The sequence below is a fragment of the Erpetoichthys calabaricus genome, chromosome 10 (genome assembly GCF_900747795.2).
Source record: "Erpetoichthys calabaricus chromosome 10, fErpCal1.3, whole genome shotgun sequence".
Taxonomy (NCBI): Eukaryota; Metazoa; Chordata; class Cladistia; order Polypteriformes; family Polypteridae; genus Erpetoichthys; species Erpetoichthys calabaricus.
The window spans coordinates 46,213,709-46,231,198 of record NC_041403.2 but is presented as its reverse complement, the minus strand read 5'-3'; positions in this window follow the sequence as shown (position 1 = coordinate 46,231,198).

Below are 17,490 nucleotides of genomic sequence, written 5' to 3'. Positions count from 1 at the left end.
GAAACAAACCAGTGGCACTGAAGATTCATAACCATATTGACATTTTCTAGCCCCTAGCCTAGAATGCAGTTACTTGTGCAAGAGATTACCTAATTAATAAAATAAACAGTGTTTTGCAGTATCAATAATAACTTAAAAACACTAAAAACTTCAATTTAAAATTTTGTGATTATACAGGGTGGACAACGAAAAAGTAGTTCCGCCTCCACCGAGATGACTCCTGTCTCGTCTGCCGCCGAAAACGAGCACAGAGATGTATTGACGCACAAGGAGATCACTTTCAGCATCTTCTGTAAAAGTGAGTACTAAATTTGATCATTTTTCTCTTCACAACGTAATGCAGTGGAGGCGGGCCACTTTTTCATGGGTCACTCTGTATATAGGTAGACTTTGAGCAATGCAGCATAGCACAAGCAGGCACAGCTTGACAAATGCAAACTGTTAGAGACAGAGCTTTGTAATGTTATTTAAAGCTGTTTGAAGAGTTTAAAAATAATACATTTGCACTACCAAAAGAAATATTAAATTTAAAAATCGGGAGTGGTCTTCCTAGGATGGATATTTGAGGAGTAACCGCAAGACAATGATTATATTTTTATATTATGTACATTAAAGAACCATTAAAAACAAATCAATTCAAATTAATAATATATTGAACAATTGTTATAAAAGTAAAGTTGAATAAATTGAACTCTGCAGCTGCACGAATAAAAAATTTGCCATGATAATTTTATTTTGGCGAACAATTCAGGTAAATTATCACTTTCAGTAAGCGGAAGTGGGCCAAAAGTTGCAAGAAACTTTAATAATATGTATAATGTAATACTTGTACACAAAATTTCTTCTTTTACGTAAAACAAAAATATTCTCAAATATGTATGTATTACCATTTGAACATCAAACGTAAGACTGCAATTGTCTCAAAAACCAGTTGTTTTTTGAAAAAATGCAAACAGACCAAAAATGCTTAGAATGTGTTGCTTTACCATAATATGATGTGAAATTATCAAATTTGATAGAAAGTTGATAGAAATCTATGTTTTGTACCTAATACTTGTATACAAAATTTGGTTGACCTAAGTGAAAGCGTACTCAAGTTATCGTGTTTACACACACACACACGCACACACACACAGACATAATTATAAAAATATTATTTTCGGACTCAGGGAGGACTAAAACGTCGAGACTCATCAAAATCTCAAAATCAAATTTTTGGACAATTCCAATACTTTCCTCATATACGAGACAGTAAAAAGTACCCATACAACACCTTTTTTTTTTCTACTACATGAATCTTGTTTCAGCTTATTTGTTTATCTGTTTATCAATTTATTATGAATAATTAAAAGAAAATGTTTTTCTTCCTCAGAATTCAAGTAACGTAATAATAAATACAGATTGTTTAACTTTCAAATTATTCCATAGTATTTTGTAAAATTACAGCATATACAATTTGCAATGATGTCTGACACCTATTTAATGGAAACAAAAATGTCAATAAGACTACCAGTATACTGCAAACTGATCATCAAAAACTTCTTCAAGGTTTCAAAAGAATATAAATCCACAGATGCTGAGACAAATAATAGACAGACTGTTTACAATTCTACAAAATTTTGGAACTCTTTGTAAGTTTCAGGGTTGACACCACTAGGGCCTACATTAAAAGTCTGTGCATCTTTGATTTGTTTTCAGAACATTTAGTGGAGTGCTGTTGAGTCATTCTCAAATCCAGAATAACAGTAAACAGGCCAAAATCATATAAAGCTGATAAAATAAAACACATTTCTGGGATTGAGGTAAGGAAGAAACCATAACACTTTTTTTGGACTTTTTCATTAGTTTGGCGGAATAGTTTGCACAATTCTCATCTTTGTTTTATCAAAAGCACTCCTTTCTCTCCCTCTCTCTTACCTGGCACTCTTTCTTCTTGATTCTAACATCATTGTTCCTTGTGCCCCTTGTTCATCTCACCTTCCTACTTCAGACTACATACAGAAGGGTATGATTGGATGTATCTTTTAAGATTACTTCTGGGCATGTCACCTAACTACTTTCAGGTTCAGGAATGCCATCTGAAGCCCCTGGTGCCTTCCTGCTAGACTGGACCCAAATGTTCTCTCAACTCTGAGTCTTACCTCACATTTAAAGGACTAAGCAGCCCCAGCAGCCTATCCTCCATGACATACAACAAGGAACCAAATACAGTATATAGAATTTTGTATGTTCTATGAATTTGAATTACATTACAAAACGACCCCAAGCAGCATGTGTCTTGTCTGTATCCTAAAGTAACTACTTCTTTTGAAACAGGTTACTGCCGTTCCCTAACATACAGCTCAGCATTTTGCCTTTCATCAGAGTCAAACAACAGTCAAGAAATTTAAATGTTATTTCACTTTGTAATGGTACTAGATTAGTAATTAAAAATCTCAATAAATGGGTTATCAAAGAGGCACTGATAATTGATATAGCACCTGGACATAATAGCTCATTTACTCTTTATTCCCAAACAATTTCCAATTAACTTTAAAAAGCTGAAATTCCTCAATATAATTCAGCCTTGCAACAGTCATAAATAAATATCAGGGCCAAGTTTTAAGTACAGTGTTACTGTGTTTGAAGATTCAATGTTTTCTTACTCACGAGTAATGCCCTATAATTGGAAATGAACATATAGTTATGTCAGATTAGCCAATGTACTCACCGTTGCCTGGATAAAAATAAACAGGAAAAAACTTTCTTTTTCGAAAATTCAACATGGCTAAACAAACACAACCCATAATGAGACAGATGTACTCTTGGACAAAATCTATAATCCAGCAAGATAAGAAAACTGTTATCAAGATTAGTTTGGAAGAAAATGCCTTACGTACTTGTGGTCTTAAAGATTGCCCATTTGCTGGTAGAAACGTTATGCAGACTGATGACAATGTCCTCCATAAGCCGTAGTGTACTCCAGCTGCCTGACTGGAAATTGGAAATGCCATATCAGCACTGTTTTTTTTGGGTTTTCTCCCTGATATGAGACATATTTTAACTGGGACCAATGGCAAGGTGCATGCAAAATTTTGTGAAAACCAGTTCAACCATTTTTGTGCTATTCATAATTAAATTATAAGACATCCAAACAGCTTACAATTTTATTTATAAAGACAATGTACAGTTTACAAAGAAATATTTTCTCTTTTTTATCACTGAAAAGAATGATCAGTTTTCAGATTCACTTGAGAGGCACCACATACTGTATTTCTGGTAGTAGCTGCAAAAAAGCCCTCCCTCACAGGGAGAATAAGTAGGAGATTAAACAGATGTTATGAGATTCCACATTGGCACGGATCCTAAGTCAGAAGTTGCATTGGACCCATACACTCAGACCTTGATAAGTATTAAATTTTGAGTTTGGCCAGTTACTTTAACTCTTCACGCAACTGTAAAATATTGCATACGGACACCTCTGGCATCATTTGACAAGATACTCTTTCCTGTCCCCAGACATTTAAATGAAATGTTATCAATTGGTTTAAATCAATGGAGCTGAATATTATGGACAACCTAAAGATTAATAAACCCACCAGTACTTTCTAGTTAGGCCACAAACGTATGTACAGCTGTAAAGGCCTAATAGATGTGGTTACAAGAACTAAAATGGACTGTAAATGTTAAAGCTGAACAGATAGCCATTACGGTTAACATTGATTGATAGTCATGTTAAAATATTAGCTAACTATTCTAAGCAGAAATAACCACACTGATCAGAAAGTATTCACTATTCCAATATTTTGCTTTAAGAATTACAACTTGGTAAAAGTAAAATGTCATGTGCAGGACTGTACTGTTGTTTTGAACAGATTCAGCTATACGAATAATCAGCATTTTGCATCTTCAGTGTGTAAAGAGCACTGCAACTTCTTTTCTGAGTGAAGAGAGAGAATATCCGAGCCAAAGCAGCAGCCAGCTCACCCACCCATTTTCATCAATAAGCTTCTAAATATAATGCTCAAGTCAGTCTTGCTACGCTAAAACTGGTCTTTATCCTATTTACTGGTACTCATTATCTCTGCCACTAATACAGACTTCATAGCTTAGAGACTAGGACTTAGTGAAAATTAAACATGACAATTGGAAGCTTGAGGGCCTTAATGTTTAATTAGAACTGATAAAACAAAGAAATCAATCACGAGAGTTATCTGGCTCAGAACATAAGCACCTTCTCTTTCTTTTGCTGTTAACATAATGTTAAAGCTTTTTACTATGTACATTGATTCATATGCTTTATAATATAACAATAAAATATACATATCAATTTTTCAGACAGCGAAAGGGTCACAAATAGACGAGTTAGGGCATCCTGGCACGTTTTGATAAATGAGTATGCTAATAGAGAATAAAAAAAAAAGATTATAACATGAAAAGGAAGCACTGAAAAACATTCCAAAAAATCTTGGAAACTAGGAGGGATTTCAGTCAATAATACTGCTTGTGCTGGGGTGTTATGTAGTTGGATAAGCTCTTATCTAGTACATGAAAAAGAAAGAAAGGTCTTTTCAACCAAATGTGTCTGAATAAAGCCCATGTACTGCTGTCAATTTTTATAACTCTCAGCTCTATTCCCAGTAACTATTTGTGCAGCTTTTCTTTGTGTACTCATGTTTAAGATGACTGGTGACTCGAGTCTGGCTCTTTTTTGTGGGTGCAGACATGTACATTTGTATTTTTAGCTCTGGATTGACATTTGCATAGGCTGGCTCTTGTCTTGCTTGTTGATTGGGGATAAGTTCTGGATCCTGGCAACGCTGAAATGCAAACAGCAAGTATGGATAATGGAATGAAGCTTTTTTTTCATGGAGTTGATCCCAGCATATTGCAGAAGGCAGGAACTAATCCTGAATGGGAGGCCAAGGCCATCATAAGTCACACTTACTAATACCAGGACAATTTAGAGCTGCCACTATAACCCTACATGTATGTCTTTTGGATGTGTAAGGAAACAGCAGTATTTGTAGAGTGTATGAAAACTTCAGCTTAGATAGTGAATGGGCCAGAAGCTGAACTCAGCATCCTGGAGCTGTGAGGAAGTGGCATCACTATACCAGTACACTAATTTAAAATAAAACGGAGTACAGCCCCTAATGCTTGAAACAATTCTGTACCGTACTGAATGTATCAGACTCACATTGAGACCTGATTCACAGATGTGACACAATTCCCTTCCCTGGCAATGCACATGTATTAGAATAAATTTCAAAGATGATGTAATGAAATGAGCTAAATGCAGCTTGCCAGGCAAGCATTAGTAAACAATAATTTCACCCCCCCGCCCCCCCAACCCAAAATAAAAATCCCAGTGGTACAATGTCTCCACCACTTCATCAGTATGAGTCATGAGCGAGTTACAGTAAAGGCTAGAGTCATCACATCATTATCTTGTGAGCATTATTTTTATAAATTAGACTCCATCAAGTAAGTGACAGACCAAACCTGTCATCAGCCGGAACGAATACAGACACTGAATCCATGTCAGGTAATGTGTATTTTTATTAGGTGTAAGGTGTTTCTAGAAATCCTGTATGTTTTCTGTTTCATTTATGATGCAAAGATTAGTTTAGATTGACTGCACCTTTAGGTATTTAGGCTAAAGCCTTAGTATGATATGTATTAAAATAAATTGACCAATTATGGTGCATTTGCAGTACTTTATTTCTTAATCCAGTTAGTCCTTTTACAGGTTCAAATTATACTGAAATGCACTGCAATGCTGAGCTGTCATGATACTGAAAGCTTTAAAGGCACTTGGATAAAAACAGCCAAAATATAACATTCTTCATCTTGAACACACTTAATCCCGTAAGGGTCGTGCATCTATTGTTATGTGCAAAGCAGGAACTTACTTTTTACAGAGTGCCAGTCCATTACAGGAACCACTACTGAATACTTGGTGGCACAGGTAAAAGTAGCCCCATACCCAGTAAGGAACCCCTTGGCAGCAGCCATACATGTAGCCATGTGATGGCAGCAGGACGTACCACAAGAAATTTTTGTTTTGTTACGTTGGTAACACTTTAGTTTAGGTACTGCAAAAATTAATCTATTTTTCAATAACTCGTATGTAACAAGACCTTAACAAAGGCTTCTTTGGATCTTCATAGCGCTTAAAAAACATTAGTAGATTGGTTATTTATCTCTGTTCAGTGTGGCATATTGACATGATGGTAAAGTGACTTGTTAATATGATGGATTCACAGGTCTTATGCTAAATAGGGAACATCAAGAGAAATGTGTCTCAGTTATTAAGCCACCTCAAGACAACTCCAAAGTGAAGTCTTGTTAGTTGGTCACATTACAGAGATGAATAAACATTTTACTGTTGCTTTGTAAGTGTTCTGAAGACCCAAAGAAGTGTTAGTTAAGGTTCTTTTGCATAACAGTAAATGAGTAATAGATGCATTTTTGCAGTACCTAAACTAGTGTTATCGTTGGGTCTGTTACAAGTATCTATGTGCTTGCTGAGGAGAAGACATGTCATATTTACTGAAACAATGTATTTCAGCTGTGAAGGTGTATATTCATACAGGCTGCTTTAAGTTAACATGTGAGGCACCTTTGGAACAATATCTTCTTGTAAGTATGCCTGCCAAACACACAATTTAGCAATTGGTTCTGTGAGCAATATAACCAAAACCAAGAAACCCTTCCATCTGTACCCAAGATTTTGCGCCAATACTGTGGATCATAAGGGAAAAAAATCCTCATAAGCGGTTGTAGCAATTTTCACAGAAGACAGATGTGCTCTAAAGGTCACTTCAGTGTGTAGCTCCATGTGACTGAAGCTCTGTCATATCAGTGTTGTGTAGGGACTATGGGTACACCATAAGAAGAAAGGCAAGCAACAAATAACACCTCAGCCGCTGAAATGATGTCCACTTTCAGCACAATCTTTAAGGTGGTTAGTAACATTCTTTTAATAAATTCTCTAATAGTGATAAAATACAGTAAACAAAAAAAATTAAAGTGTACTATACTATTTGTTTTACTTCTATTATTAAACTACTCTTAATAACATTAACCTTATCCCCAGGCTACTCTTGCTCATCATCTTCACAACTTCTTAAATCAAAATGTGCATTTATTCCAATATATACTGTATAATGGAAACAAAATGGAACAATGTGCAATTCTAAACCTGTCCTGCCTGACTAAACAGTCAGAGTTAAAGAAGGACCCAGAGACAAAAGGTAAACTGTGAATGTGGGAAAGTCAAAGTCAGGAATTCAAACTGTATCGTTTCCCAGAACCAAAATCCTAAACTTAAAAAGTAGTCAAATAAGAATTGTCTGAAATTAATAACCAGTAGTAAATCCAAATCACACACAAAATTTAACTCTGAAAGTGTTCTCATTCTTGGACAAAAAAAGGCCATCAGCTGAAAGAATTTAATGTGTTACATCAGTAATCTCACAAAGAATGACCTTCAGAACCACACCACTCTTAAGAGAGTGATGAGTAGAGGCAATAGTACCACACAATTCAAGTTATGATTGGGAAAAACAAACTGCCATTGCCATAATGCAATACAACTTCACTAATTTCAGGCACATAATGCTATTAAAATACAAGTACAGACTATACTAAATACAGAACTGGTACACATATAAATGAAGATTTGTTAAAACACACAACGAACAAGGCAGAAACTGATTAAACTTAAATGGAGAAAAACAATATCTGCCTGTTAATGAACTGATGAAATATGGTTAGTTGACAACAGTGAGATTAAAACTGAATAAAGAGAAAGTCAAAAATAAAGTCACAGTCCTGGAGACCATGGCCAAATGGCTGCCTGCACCCCCCTGGGTCTTCTATAGTGGAGTGTGTGCTTGCCATCCATTCTCATGTGAGTCTCTTTCCACCAGATGATTCCAATCCTCCTTTATCCAAGATGATTTTTCCATATGCAGGACAGCAGCCTGGCAGTAGAGCAGTGGCACATAGTGCCACATCCAAAACATAATGATAAACATATTTAGATAATGCAGGAGCTAAATAGGACAAGGGTAAGATGATCTCTGATGTTCCAAACCTCCAAATCTAATGCTGAACCTTCTAGAAAAAAACATTTTACCTTACCTGTACATCGCTAGGTTAGCTCAAAACACAACTATCCAGTCATTCATTCACTCAGTTTCTTTAGTAGTTGCAGAGATACTGAGGCAGTGTTCTAATCAAGACATCAATTAATCGTCTAACAACCCCTTCCCCTCCTGCTCCCACCCCTGACATAAGTGCTTACTTGGGAAATTTTAAATTTTAAATCAAAATTAGCACCTAGGTTTGGAATATGGGAGGCCCAAATATACAAAACTCTCAAAGGGAAAAACTAAACACCGCAATCTTTACAAAAAAAGGTATTACATTATAAAAGAAGGTAATTACGAAAAACAATTCATTACCAAAATTCTCAAAACAATTTACAAAAAATACAAAAACAAAAATTAGGCATGGAGCTCAGCAAAATCATGACATACTATATTTGACCAGCTCAATACAGAACAGCCACCTTTCAGTACAAATATACAGTTGTGTATGGGAGAGAAGAATCTGCTAACTCAAACACCATAGCTGTTATGCTATAGAATTACCAAGGAAGGAGGTAGAACCCGGAGACAGTGGCATCACACAAAAATAAAAAAATATTAGGTCAAAACCTGGAGATCAAACAGCATGAGCATCAAAGCCAAAGCAAGACAAAAATGGAGGTCAAAGTTTGAGGGCAAGAATCAAAACCCACAAGTGTGTTCAAAAAAGAAGGCTTAGCAAAGGATCATTTAGTAAAAAGGGGTTTAAAATCTGCAAGGCCAGCTGAGTAAGTGGTTAACTAGACCTACATTTTAACCTGCAAGTTCGTTTACTTAACAGGTAGAAAATTCTTTGTTAGTTGTGATAATTATACTTCAAAGACACATGATATTCTACATGGTGTTCCACAAGGATCTCTCCTGAGTCCACTGCTCTTTTCGATCTACGTGCTTCCATTTGGTCGGATTATGTCAAGACATAACGTGAGCTACCACAGCTGATGCTGATGACACACAAATGTATTTATCAATAGCGCCTGATGACCCTGACTCTCTTGGTTCACTAACCCAATGTCTTACTTGTGTTTCTGAGTGGATGAGTAGTAATTTTTCAAACTAAAGAAAACAGAAATCTTAGTGATAGAAATAAACCTGATCCATTAGGCTTAAAAGTCAAGGCAGAGGTGAAGAATTTAGGGGTAATTATTGACTCTAAATTTTAAATCACATATTAATCAGATTACTAGGACAGCATTTTTTCACTTATGAAATATAGCAATAATTAGATCCCTTATAACTTTGCAAGATGCTGAAAAATTAGTTCACGCTTTTGTTTTTAGTTGACTAGATTACTGCAACACACTCCTCTCAGGACTTCCCAAAAAAGACATCAATCAATTGCAACAAGTGCAGAATGCAGCTGCTAGAATCTTAACTAGGAAAAGAAAATCTGAGCACATCTCTCCAGTTTTAATGTCACTACATTAGTTACCTGTGCCATTTAGAATTGACTTTAAAATACTGCTTATGGTTTACAAAGCCTTAAATTATGTCACTCCATCCTATATTATAGAATGCCTTTCACCTTACACTCCAAATTGTAACCTTAGATCTTCTAATGAGTGTCTGCTTATAATTCTAAACTTAAAAGAAGTGGTGAGGCGGCCTTCTGCTGTTATACACCTAAAATCTGGAATAGCTTGCTGATAGAAATTCGCCAGGCTAATACAGTGAAGCACTTTAATAAAACTGCTAAAAGCTCATTATTTTAATAGGGCTTTCTTATAGCTTCATTTTAGTGTAACCATGATATTCTGTATATGCATTTAATGATAATTTTTATCATGGCTCCACAATCTGTACTAACTCCTGCTTTCTCTGCTGTTCTTTTTCCAGTTTTCTGTAATGGTGATCTGTGCCACCACCACCTGATCAAAGCACCGTGCAGTCCCTACATTGATGGATTGAAGGCCAGAAGTCCACATGACCATCATCATCTAATTCTTCCTTGTGAAGCCTGTAAACCATGAGGACTGATTAAGATCATTGATGTTAGATAGAATGCCTAGTGAGGGCTGGGTGGTCTTGTGGTCTCGGAACCCCTGCAGATTTTTTTTTTTTTTTTCCAGACCTCTTAAGTTTTTGTTTTTTTTCTGTCCTCCTGGCCATCGGACTTTACTTTATTCTTTGTTACTTAGTAAAGCCTTATCTTATTTTTATATTTTTGTTTTTTTCTTTCTTCATCTTGTAAAGCACTTTGAGCTACATAATTTGTATGAAAATGTGCTATAAAAATAAATGTTGTTGTTGTTATTACCTGAACATCACAACATCAGAGGACACATCCTTGATAATGTGGGATGAGAGATCATGAGATAACAAAAAGGCAGCCGAAACAGCTCAAAACATCTGATGACAATTAAAATAAATAATGAATTCAAAACCAGAGGTTAGGATCATAATGTGTAACCTAACAAATTCCAAAAACGAGTGCCGGATCTCAGAAAATTATGGAGAAAAGATAATAAAAAATCTAAATCGTAACTGTAGTTGTGCTGATGTTAGCTTCAAGAGAAGCAAAACAATCAGTTTTGAACATTGTTCTGTTTGGTTTTTAGGAAGTCTAAAATTTACAAGCATTAAAACTTTCTTGTTTTTTGATTTTGGAACAAAATTACATTTTATGAAATATTCTTCCTAAAACACATATTTCATCATGAAACACCCCAACAATTAACCTATATCTGAATTTGTAACTGCGTGTATTTTCTCACAAGCTAAGTAATGGGCAGCATGACATGTCTTTAAATTCTGCATTCAGGTACCCCCCAACGATTTCAATTTTGAGGCTTTCAGAAGATGCAAAGAGTTAATCAGGCAGTAATGGCCTACTGGGACCCCTTCCCCAATATTTCACATTATGATACATTTCCATACACACTGCGGGACATGTAAGAGTGGTAGTGTTATCTCCAATCTATTTAGCTTTCTTCTAAAATCTTCTTTTATTTTCTTTTGTTTTACAGGGTTACAACTGACAATTCACTAACTTGAATAAAATCATAAAGCATTTTCTTCAGTTTCTCAATTATCATTTTAAGCCTATTGTTGGACAAAACCTTTCTAAATACTTTAGATATGGCTGAGCTAATATGAAAAAAGTCAGGGATGTTTGATTTGTTGTCTCAGATACAATGTAGAAACAACGCCTATTAGAAGCAACTCTCTCTTACTGTATATCACCTCCTACATACGTGTATTTTTAAACCCATTTAAAGATATTTAGTGTTGTTTTATATGGGCTGTAATCAGATACTGCTTTATAACGAAACCCTCCGCAGCTGTCACACTGCCTTCCAAAACTCTTATTATATCCTGTGAGATTGGTTTGGTAATCAATGCAGGAAGGATGGGAAGTGAAACCACTGAATCAGAGCAGTTAGTGTAAAAAATCACCAATAAGTAAAAAGCTATCTGAAGTCTGAATAGGAGTTATTGACTGGAGTAGTACCGGCTGCTTGTTGAACTGTTACAGGTCAGAACACATCTGTGTTCGTCCAATCAGTAACTGTCAGACCAATAATTGTGCAGACACATTTTTAAACTGCAGTGGCACAATGTTAGTATTACCAAGACATATTTATTCCCTTTTCGTGTATTACTCTGTTACAAGTTGTCAGGTTTAATCAGGGGGAAAAGCTATAATGCTATATTTTTTTGATAGGCAAGATATAGCTTTTAGCCTACCGTAGATTTACACATGGCATACAATTAAAGCATTTTAATCAGAAAACTGAAGCACAACCTTCGCTGGAAAGTTTCTTTTTTTTTTATTAGGGAAGCAAACTATGGCTTTTCTCAGAAATGAAAAATGATTATATTAAACAGACTTATTTAGCAATAAGGAAAAATGGTGTCATATATTGCATTAAAGCATTCATGACACATTTTTCAAGCAATTTGACATTAGCAGAATATAAAATTCCAAGCGCGTCTATTTTAGTATTCTAAATGGTCGCTAGATCTGATAAATATTAAGCAAATGCAAGATTAAAAAAATTTATCATCACAGAAAATTCCACGTAAGGAAATCAAGTGGAAGAAAATATGTAAGGGCTTTGCATTTCTATGATTAAAGGGATCACAGTTAGTAAATTATTAACATAAATGGAATTAGATATTGCTATTGTTTCTTGGCCAGACTTACATTTCTTGTTCAAAGTATTAGTACTCGTGAGACCGTGGAAAGTAAAAACTGAAAATAATAATTTCTACTGATTCAGTGATGAAAAATGTGCTAAATGAGGAGCTGAAGTAAAAGCAGACATTAGCCTTGTTTTGTTTGTTTCTTTGTACAGTAGGTTTATAGAGTCAGGAAAATAGTTTATCTACATATATTATTTGTGTCATGTCATAGGATTTTCTTCACACATCAGAAATGCATACTCCTTAGAATATACTTTTGTAGATTTATGTGATGTGTAGAGTAAACAAAATATAATAGGCTGGTTGTTATGCCATAAAGTGCTCTATGCTCATGTTTATGTAACAGAAAATATAGGTCCCACAGATGTAGCCCTAGGAGGCTGGTGACATTACAATTGGTAATTTCTCTACAACATCCTTACCGAAATATGCTTTCAAATGTAGGATACACAACTCGGCAAATGATTCCTCTTTTGGGATCTTTTGTAGTCTTGTATGTGTATATTGTGATTTAGCATGCTCCAACAAGCATAATCCATTTAAAAATACCTTCAAGCTCTGAATACTACCCTAGCAAAAAAGAGCCAAAGATATGTGGACAAAGATTAGCCTGCAAAGATTTGCTTCACCCACCTGATCTTGTTAAGTTAATGTCAGTACCTGCCTTTCTCACACCTGCCCCTAATGAGTGACAAAAATAAAGTGAACACTGAAAGGCACAGGAAAGATTGTAACACTGCAAAATGAAATATCCAGATAACAATCTCCAATCTGTCCGCCCTGCCTACTCAGTGCTCCATTCCATTGCAAAGCCATTGAATGTCATGGTTCAGCAGGGGTTATTGCCCTTGCTTAAGTTTATTTCTTGAATGTTTTTTAAAAAAAATTATTATTTTAGTTTGCCTTTATGTAAAGTTATATTTGCTGTAACTGTGCTTTCTTCAATTGTTTAATTTGGAAGTATTGTGCTTCTGTGTTCTTTAAAGGCCTTCCTTCTGTTTTGTGGGTGGATCCCCAATAGGAGGAGCCACCTTGATGTCACTTCTAAAGGACCGCCCTCTCCCTTTATACTCTGAAACAGAGCGGATCCTTCAGTGATTCCTTCATGCTCATTGAGTGCATATCTTTGAAAGTGTTGGATTTTCTGATTTCCTAGATTTATTTTCATCTGTTCTTGCAATTTGAAACTTGGTTGCTCTGGGTTGCCTTTTAGGTAAACCCTTTGTCTCATTTCTTCCCTTCATAGCATGTTTGTTCTTTCTTATGATATGTAAATAATTTATTACATTTATAAACATGCTTCATTTTCCTTGCCATTTCTAGCCTGAAGTATTTACAATTCCTTTACCTGGAAGGTGGTGTATTTTGGAGCATTAACACTAGAATTCCTGAAGCCTACGAAAAAACTTGTAAATTCCTTCGCACCTCTCTGTCAGCGTCTTTTGTCTTGTAAATGTGTCGATAAGCACAAGCAGCAAGCAGCCTGCTATTCCATTCTCCCACCAACCACCACAGTTCAATTTGGAAAGAAGGTTAACTGTGCTCAATGTTTATCTTGCAGTGAAGTGCCTTGTGTTATAGAGGGTAAATAGTATATCCTCATGTGGAATACAAGCATTTCATGTGTGTTCCGTGTCTACAACGATCTATATAAACACATTATTAAAACAGAAATGTTTTTCATGTTTTAGTAATAATTGACAAAATGTAGACATGAAGTGTATAATGTGTGACGCCTGAAATCCAAATTTCAAATAAACACTTTCACAAAAGGTACAAGTACAACAAAGCAAGTGTGCTTTTATTCAAGAATGTAACCGGAGAAAAAGAAAGCAGGTTAGAGTAAGCAATTTATATGACAGCTTGCGTGGTGCTGCGGTGAAATTGCTGACTTGTAATCAAGAGGTCGCTAGTCTGATACCGACTGCCTCCCAAATTTACTGTTTTGAGTAGTGAACTGCTCTTATTGTTAATATTATAAAATAAAAATATACATTTGATTTGCATCTGTAACAGCCGGTGTAAATTTATAGTACTTGTAAAAGTTAGCATTTTTTTTCAGTTTTATTCTCTCAGTTACGTTCACTCTCCCACAAACATTCTTTGTTATACCACCTCTTTATTTGAAAACAGTGTGAGATCTTGTGCGTGAATGAGACTGGGAAAACTGTAGATGTGGGCAGTACCGCCGCTCCCTATACGCAGAGTACGCAGTCTGCGTAGGGCACCAACTCCCAGGGGGGCACCATCCCAGCTGCTCCAAAAAATCGTTTTTATATATTATAATAATAAATTAATATTAATAATATACATATACAAATAAACAAAAATATAAACGTATATATTGCATTTTACGGTGAACGCAGAGTAGGCTAAGCACACGTGATGACGCGCGCGCCCTCACCTCTGTTACGGCTGCCTATTTGGCCAAAAATGATAATAATTGAACAATATGCCTGGTCCTGGAAAGAGACATCAACAGTCCCGCGCCGAGAAACGAAAGAAAAAAAAAGCCCAAGATGAAGCCCGTGCATCACTTTCAGGTACGTTCATAATCCTGTGAAATTATGTATTTACTTTTATTTGAATAAAGTTCTATTTTGGCCCCTATAGTAGGTGTTTTTTTTATTATTTTATTTTTACTTTCGTAATATTTGGGGGAGGGGGCACAAAAGTAAATTTCTGCTTAGGGCACCCATTTGGCCAGCAGCGGCCCTGGATGTGGGTGTGAGTGGTGTATGTGCGTGACAGCACATTCTTTTTCTCAGCTGGAAATTACAGGGAATTCTCTGATGTGGTGGAATAAACGCAGACATACAAACATGGATTTGAACGCACATGTGCTGAACAAGGCATGCATGGGGTCCACTGAGAAAAGAAGAGTGTTCATGGCTCACTTTACAGAGGATCTTCATCATCGCTTCTTACAAGAAAAGAGTAGTAAGATGGATGCATTGATTTGAAAGAGACATAAAATACTAAGAGATTAAAGGAGATCAGAATTTTAGGATTTTTTAGTCTTGTACCAGATAATGGACAAGTTTCCTCAGATGACAGGCAAAGATGCTGTCACAGGACAGAAAAAATGCTCAAATACCAGAAAAATCCAAACAAGAAGTGAATTGCAGGGCAAAACAGATTAAAAGCCTAAAACCTAAAACTAACTAATTTAATTTCCTCCAATTCACATTGTAGTGAAATTTGTTTATATTTCAGGAAAGGTCCAACACTAGAATATTAACTGCTGCATGCTGTCATCGTATATAGGCACAGTGTGATAAAATAGTATCTGTGCATCATATGACTTGTAATGGGCATAGCTGCCACAAACATGCAAAGCTGCAACAAAATTGCAGTTCCACCGTAAGAATGTCACCATTATAACTTTAAAAACAATTTTTAAAAAATTCTAGAAATATAGCAAAAGAGTTCCAGTGAAGGTTCAAAATTCATGATACTGAGATGGTGTGCTTTTTAATGGAGGTAATAATAAAAACAGTAAGGTAGTCTCTGTATCAGGATGAAGGTTTATTACATTTTCTTTTTGTTTTCTTGAAAATCCATGTTATTATTGTTCATACACTGAAGGAACAACTTTGTTTTTGTATTGCTTTTTGTTCCCAGGGACACTTTTCCATTGTAGCGTGTTCACTAATGTTCAACAGCGAAATTCATCAGTGTTTATTGCAATGGATAAACTGTGATCTTGTTCGGCAAACATTTTTCCTGAAGACTCGCTGTGGAGACAGCTTTTGTTCCCCAGCACTCCATGATTCTTTGCGAGGCCAGCGTGACATCACAAAACTGTAGCAGTCAATACAGGATGGGACAGCCTCCTTATATAACACTGATTCTTGAAGTGGGCTAAAAATTAGTAGAAAACTTCAACATTTAAAAACAAAACACTCAAGCAGAAAAAACTGGAGCTGTGTCTGAGTAATCTTGTCTTAAATGTAATGTTTTTATATATGGACTTGTATGTGATACATTATATTACCCAGGGTGCTGTGCATTTGATACAACCAGGAAGGAGTGAAAAATCATTGTGCTTTAGTGGTGTGCTTATTTGATAGTAGCAGCAGTGAACCACAAAAAGCATTAGAAAACTATCAAGGTGAGTACTTGCTATTGAATCTGGGGGCGGGGGGGGGGTCGGGGGAGCCTTAGTTAATTCATGGTTCCTCCCTGCCACTGTTCTGATATTCAGTTCAATTAATTTTACCCCATGGAAGCGCAGTGGTTAGCAATGCTGCCTCACAGCTCACGTCACGTGTTTTGGCAACAATAATCAATCCACTTTAGTTTGTAGACATTTCCTTAGCTGTCAGGGACATATAAATGACCACTACACCATTATAATCCTTTGAAAACTTGTTCAGTTTCTCCTTTCTCAATTGACTTCGAAGCATTTTCCTGAGTTTGCAGAGGATACCAAACACTTCCGCCATTTCGCTGAACCGGAAGAAGAGCAAATTCAGTGGGGTTCCCTCATCACTAATGTTCACTGACCATGCATCATTTGAAGACATACAGTATCAGACAACATGTTATTTAACAATGAAGGAGTAAAGGAACGAACTATCTGCACTTTGCAAAAAAATATAAAGAAAGGACTCTCATAGTAAAACTGATTCATGTTTTGTCATACATAACATGGTTATAAAATTTAAAAAAGAGTATTTTTCATGCTTTAGCTATTGTATCATACTGTAAATGTAAACATTTTGCAGTTCTCTCTTTTTTTCTCCTCTCACAAAGATAACTTTCAATTACTCCATAACTGTATAATTAGTCATGTAGATAGTGATTGTGGAACAAAGGCTGCCTACAGGGACATCTTTAGGAAAATTGTTGAAATGCAACTTGACAGGATGCTGATCTCATAAGTCAAGAAAAAATTGGGCTCAATAAATGTTGATTATTCACAGTAAGGACTAGAGGTCCAAAATTAATTCACAAAATAGCAGGATTATTCAGAAATTTGCAAACTGAATCACTTAATGAGATTTAGACTGGGTTTACAAAGGTTACTCTAAATTATGTTAGCGCTTTTTTGCAGGAATCATGGCGTGGAAAGTGTTGTAATTGAAAGTAACTATAAACATGAATATAAATCATTGAAGCTAACACTGCTACTCCCCTTCAGTGTACTGTTGTAATCTTCACTGTATTGCCTCCATACAGTAGGGTCACTTCAGTGTTTGAC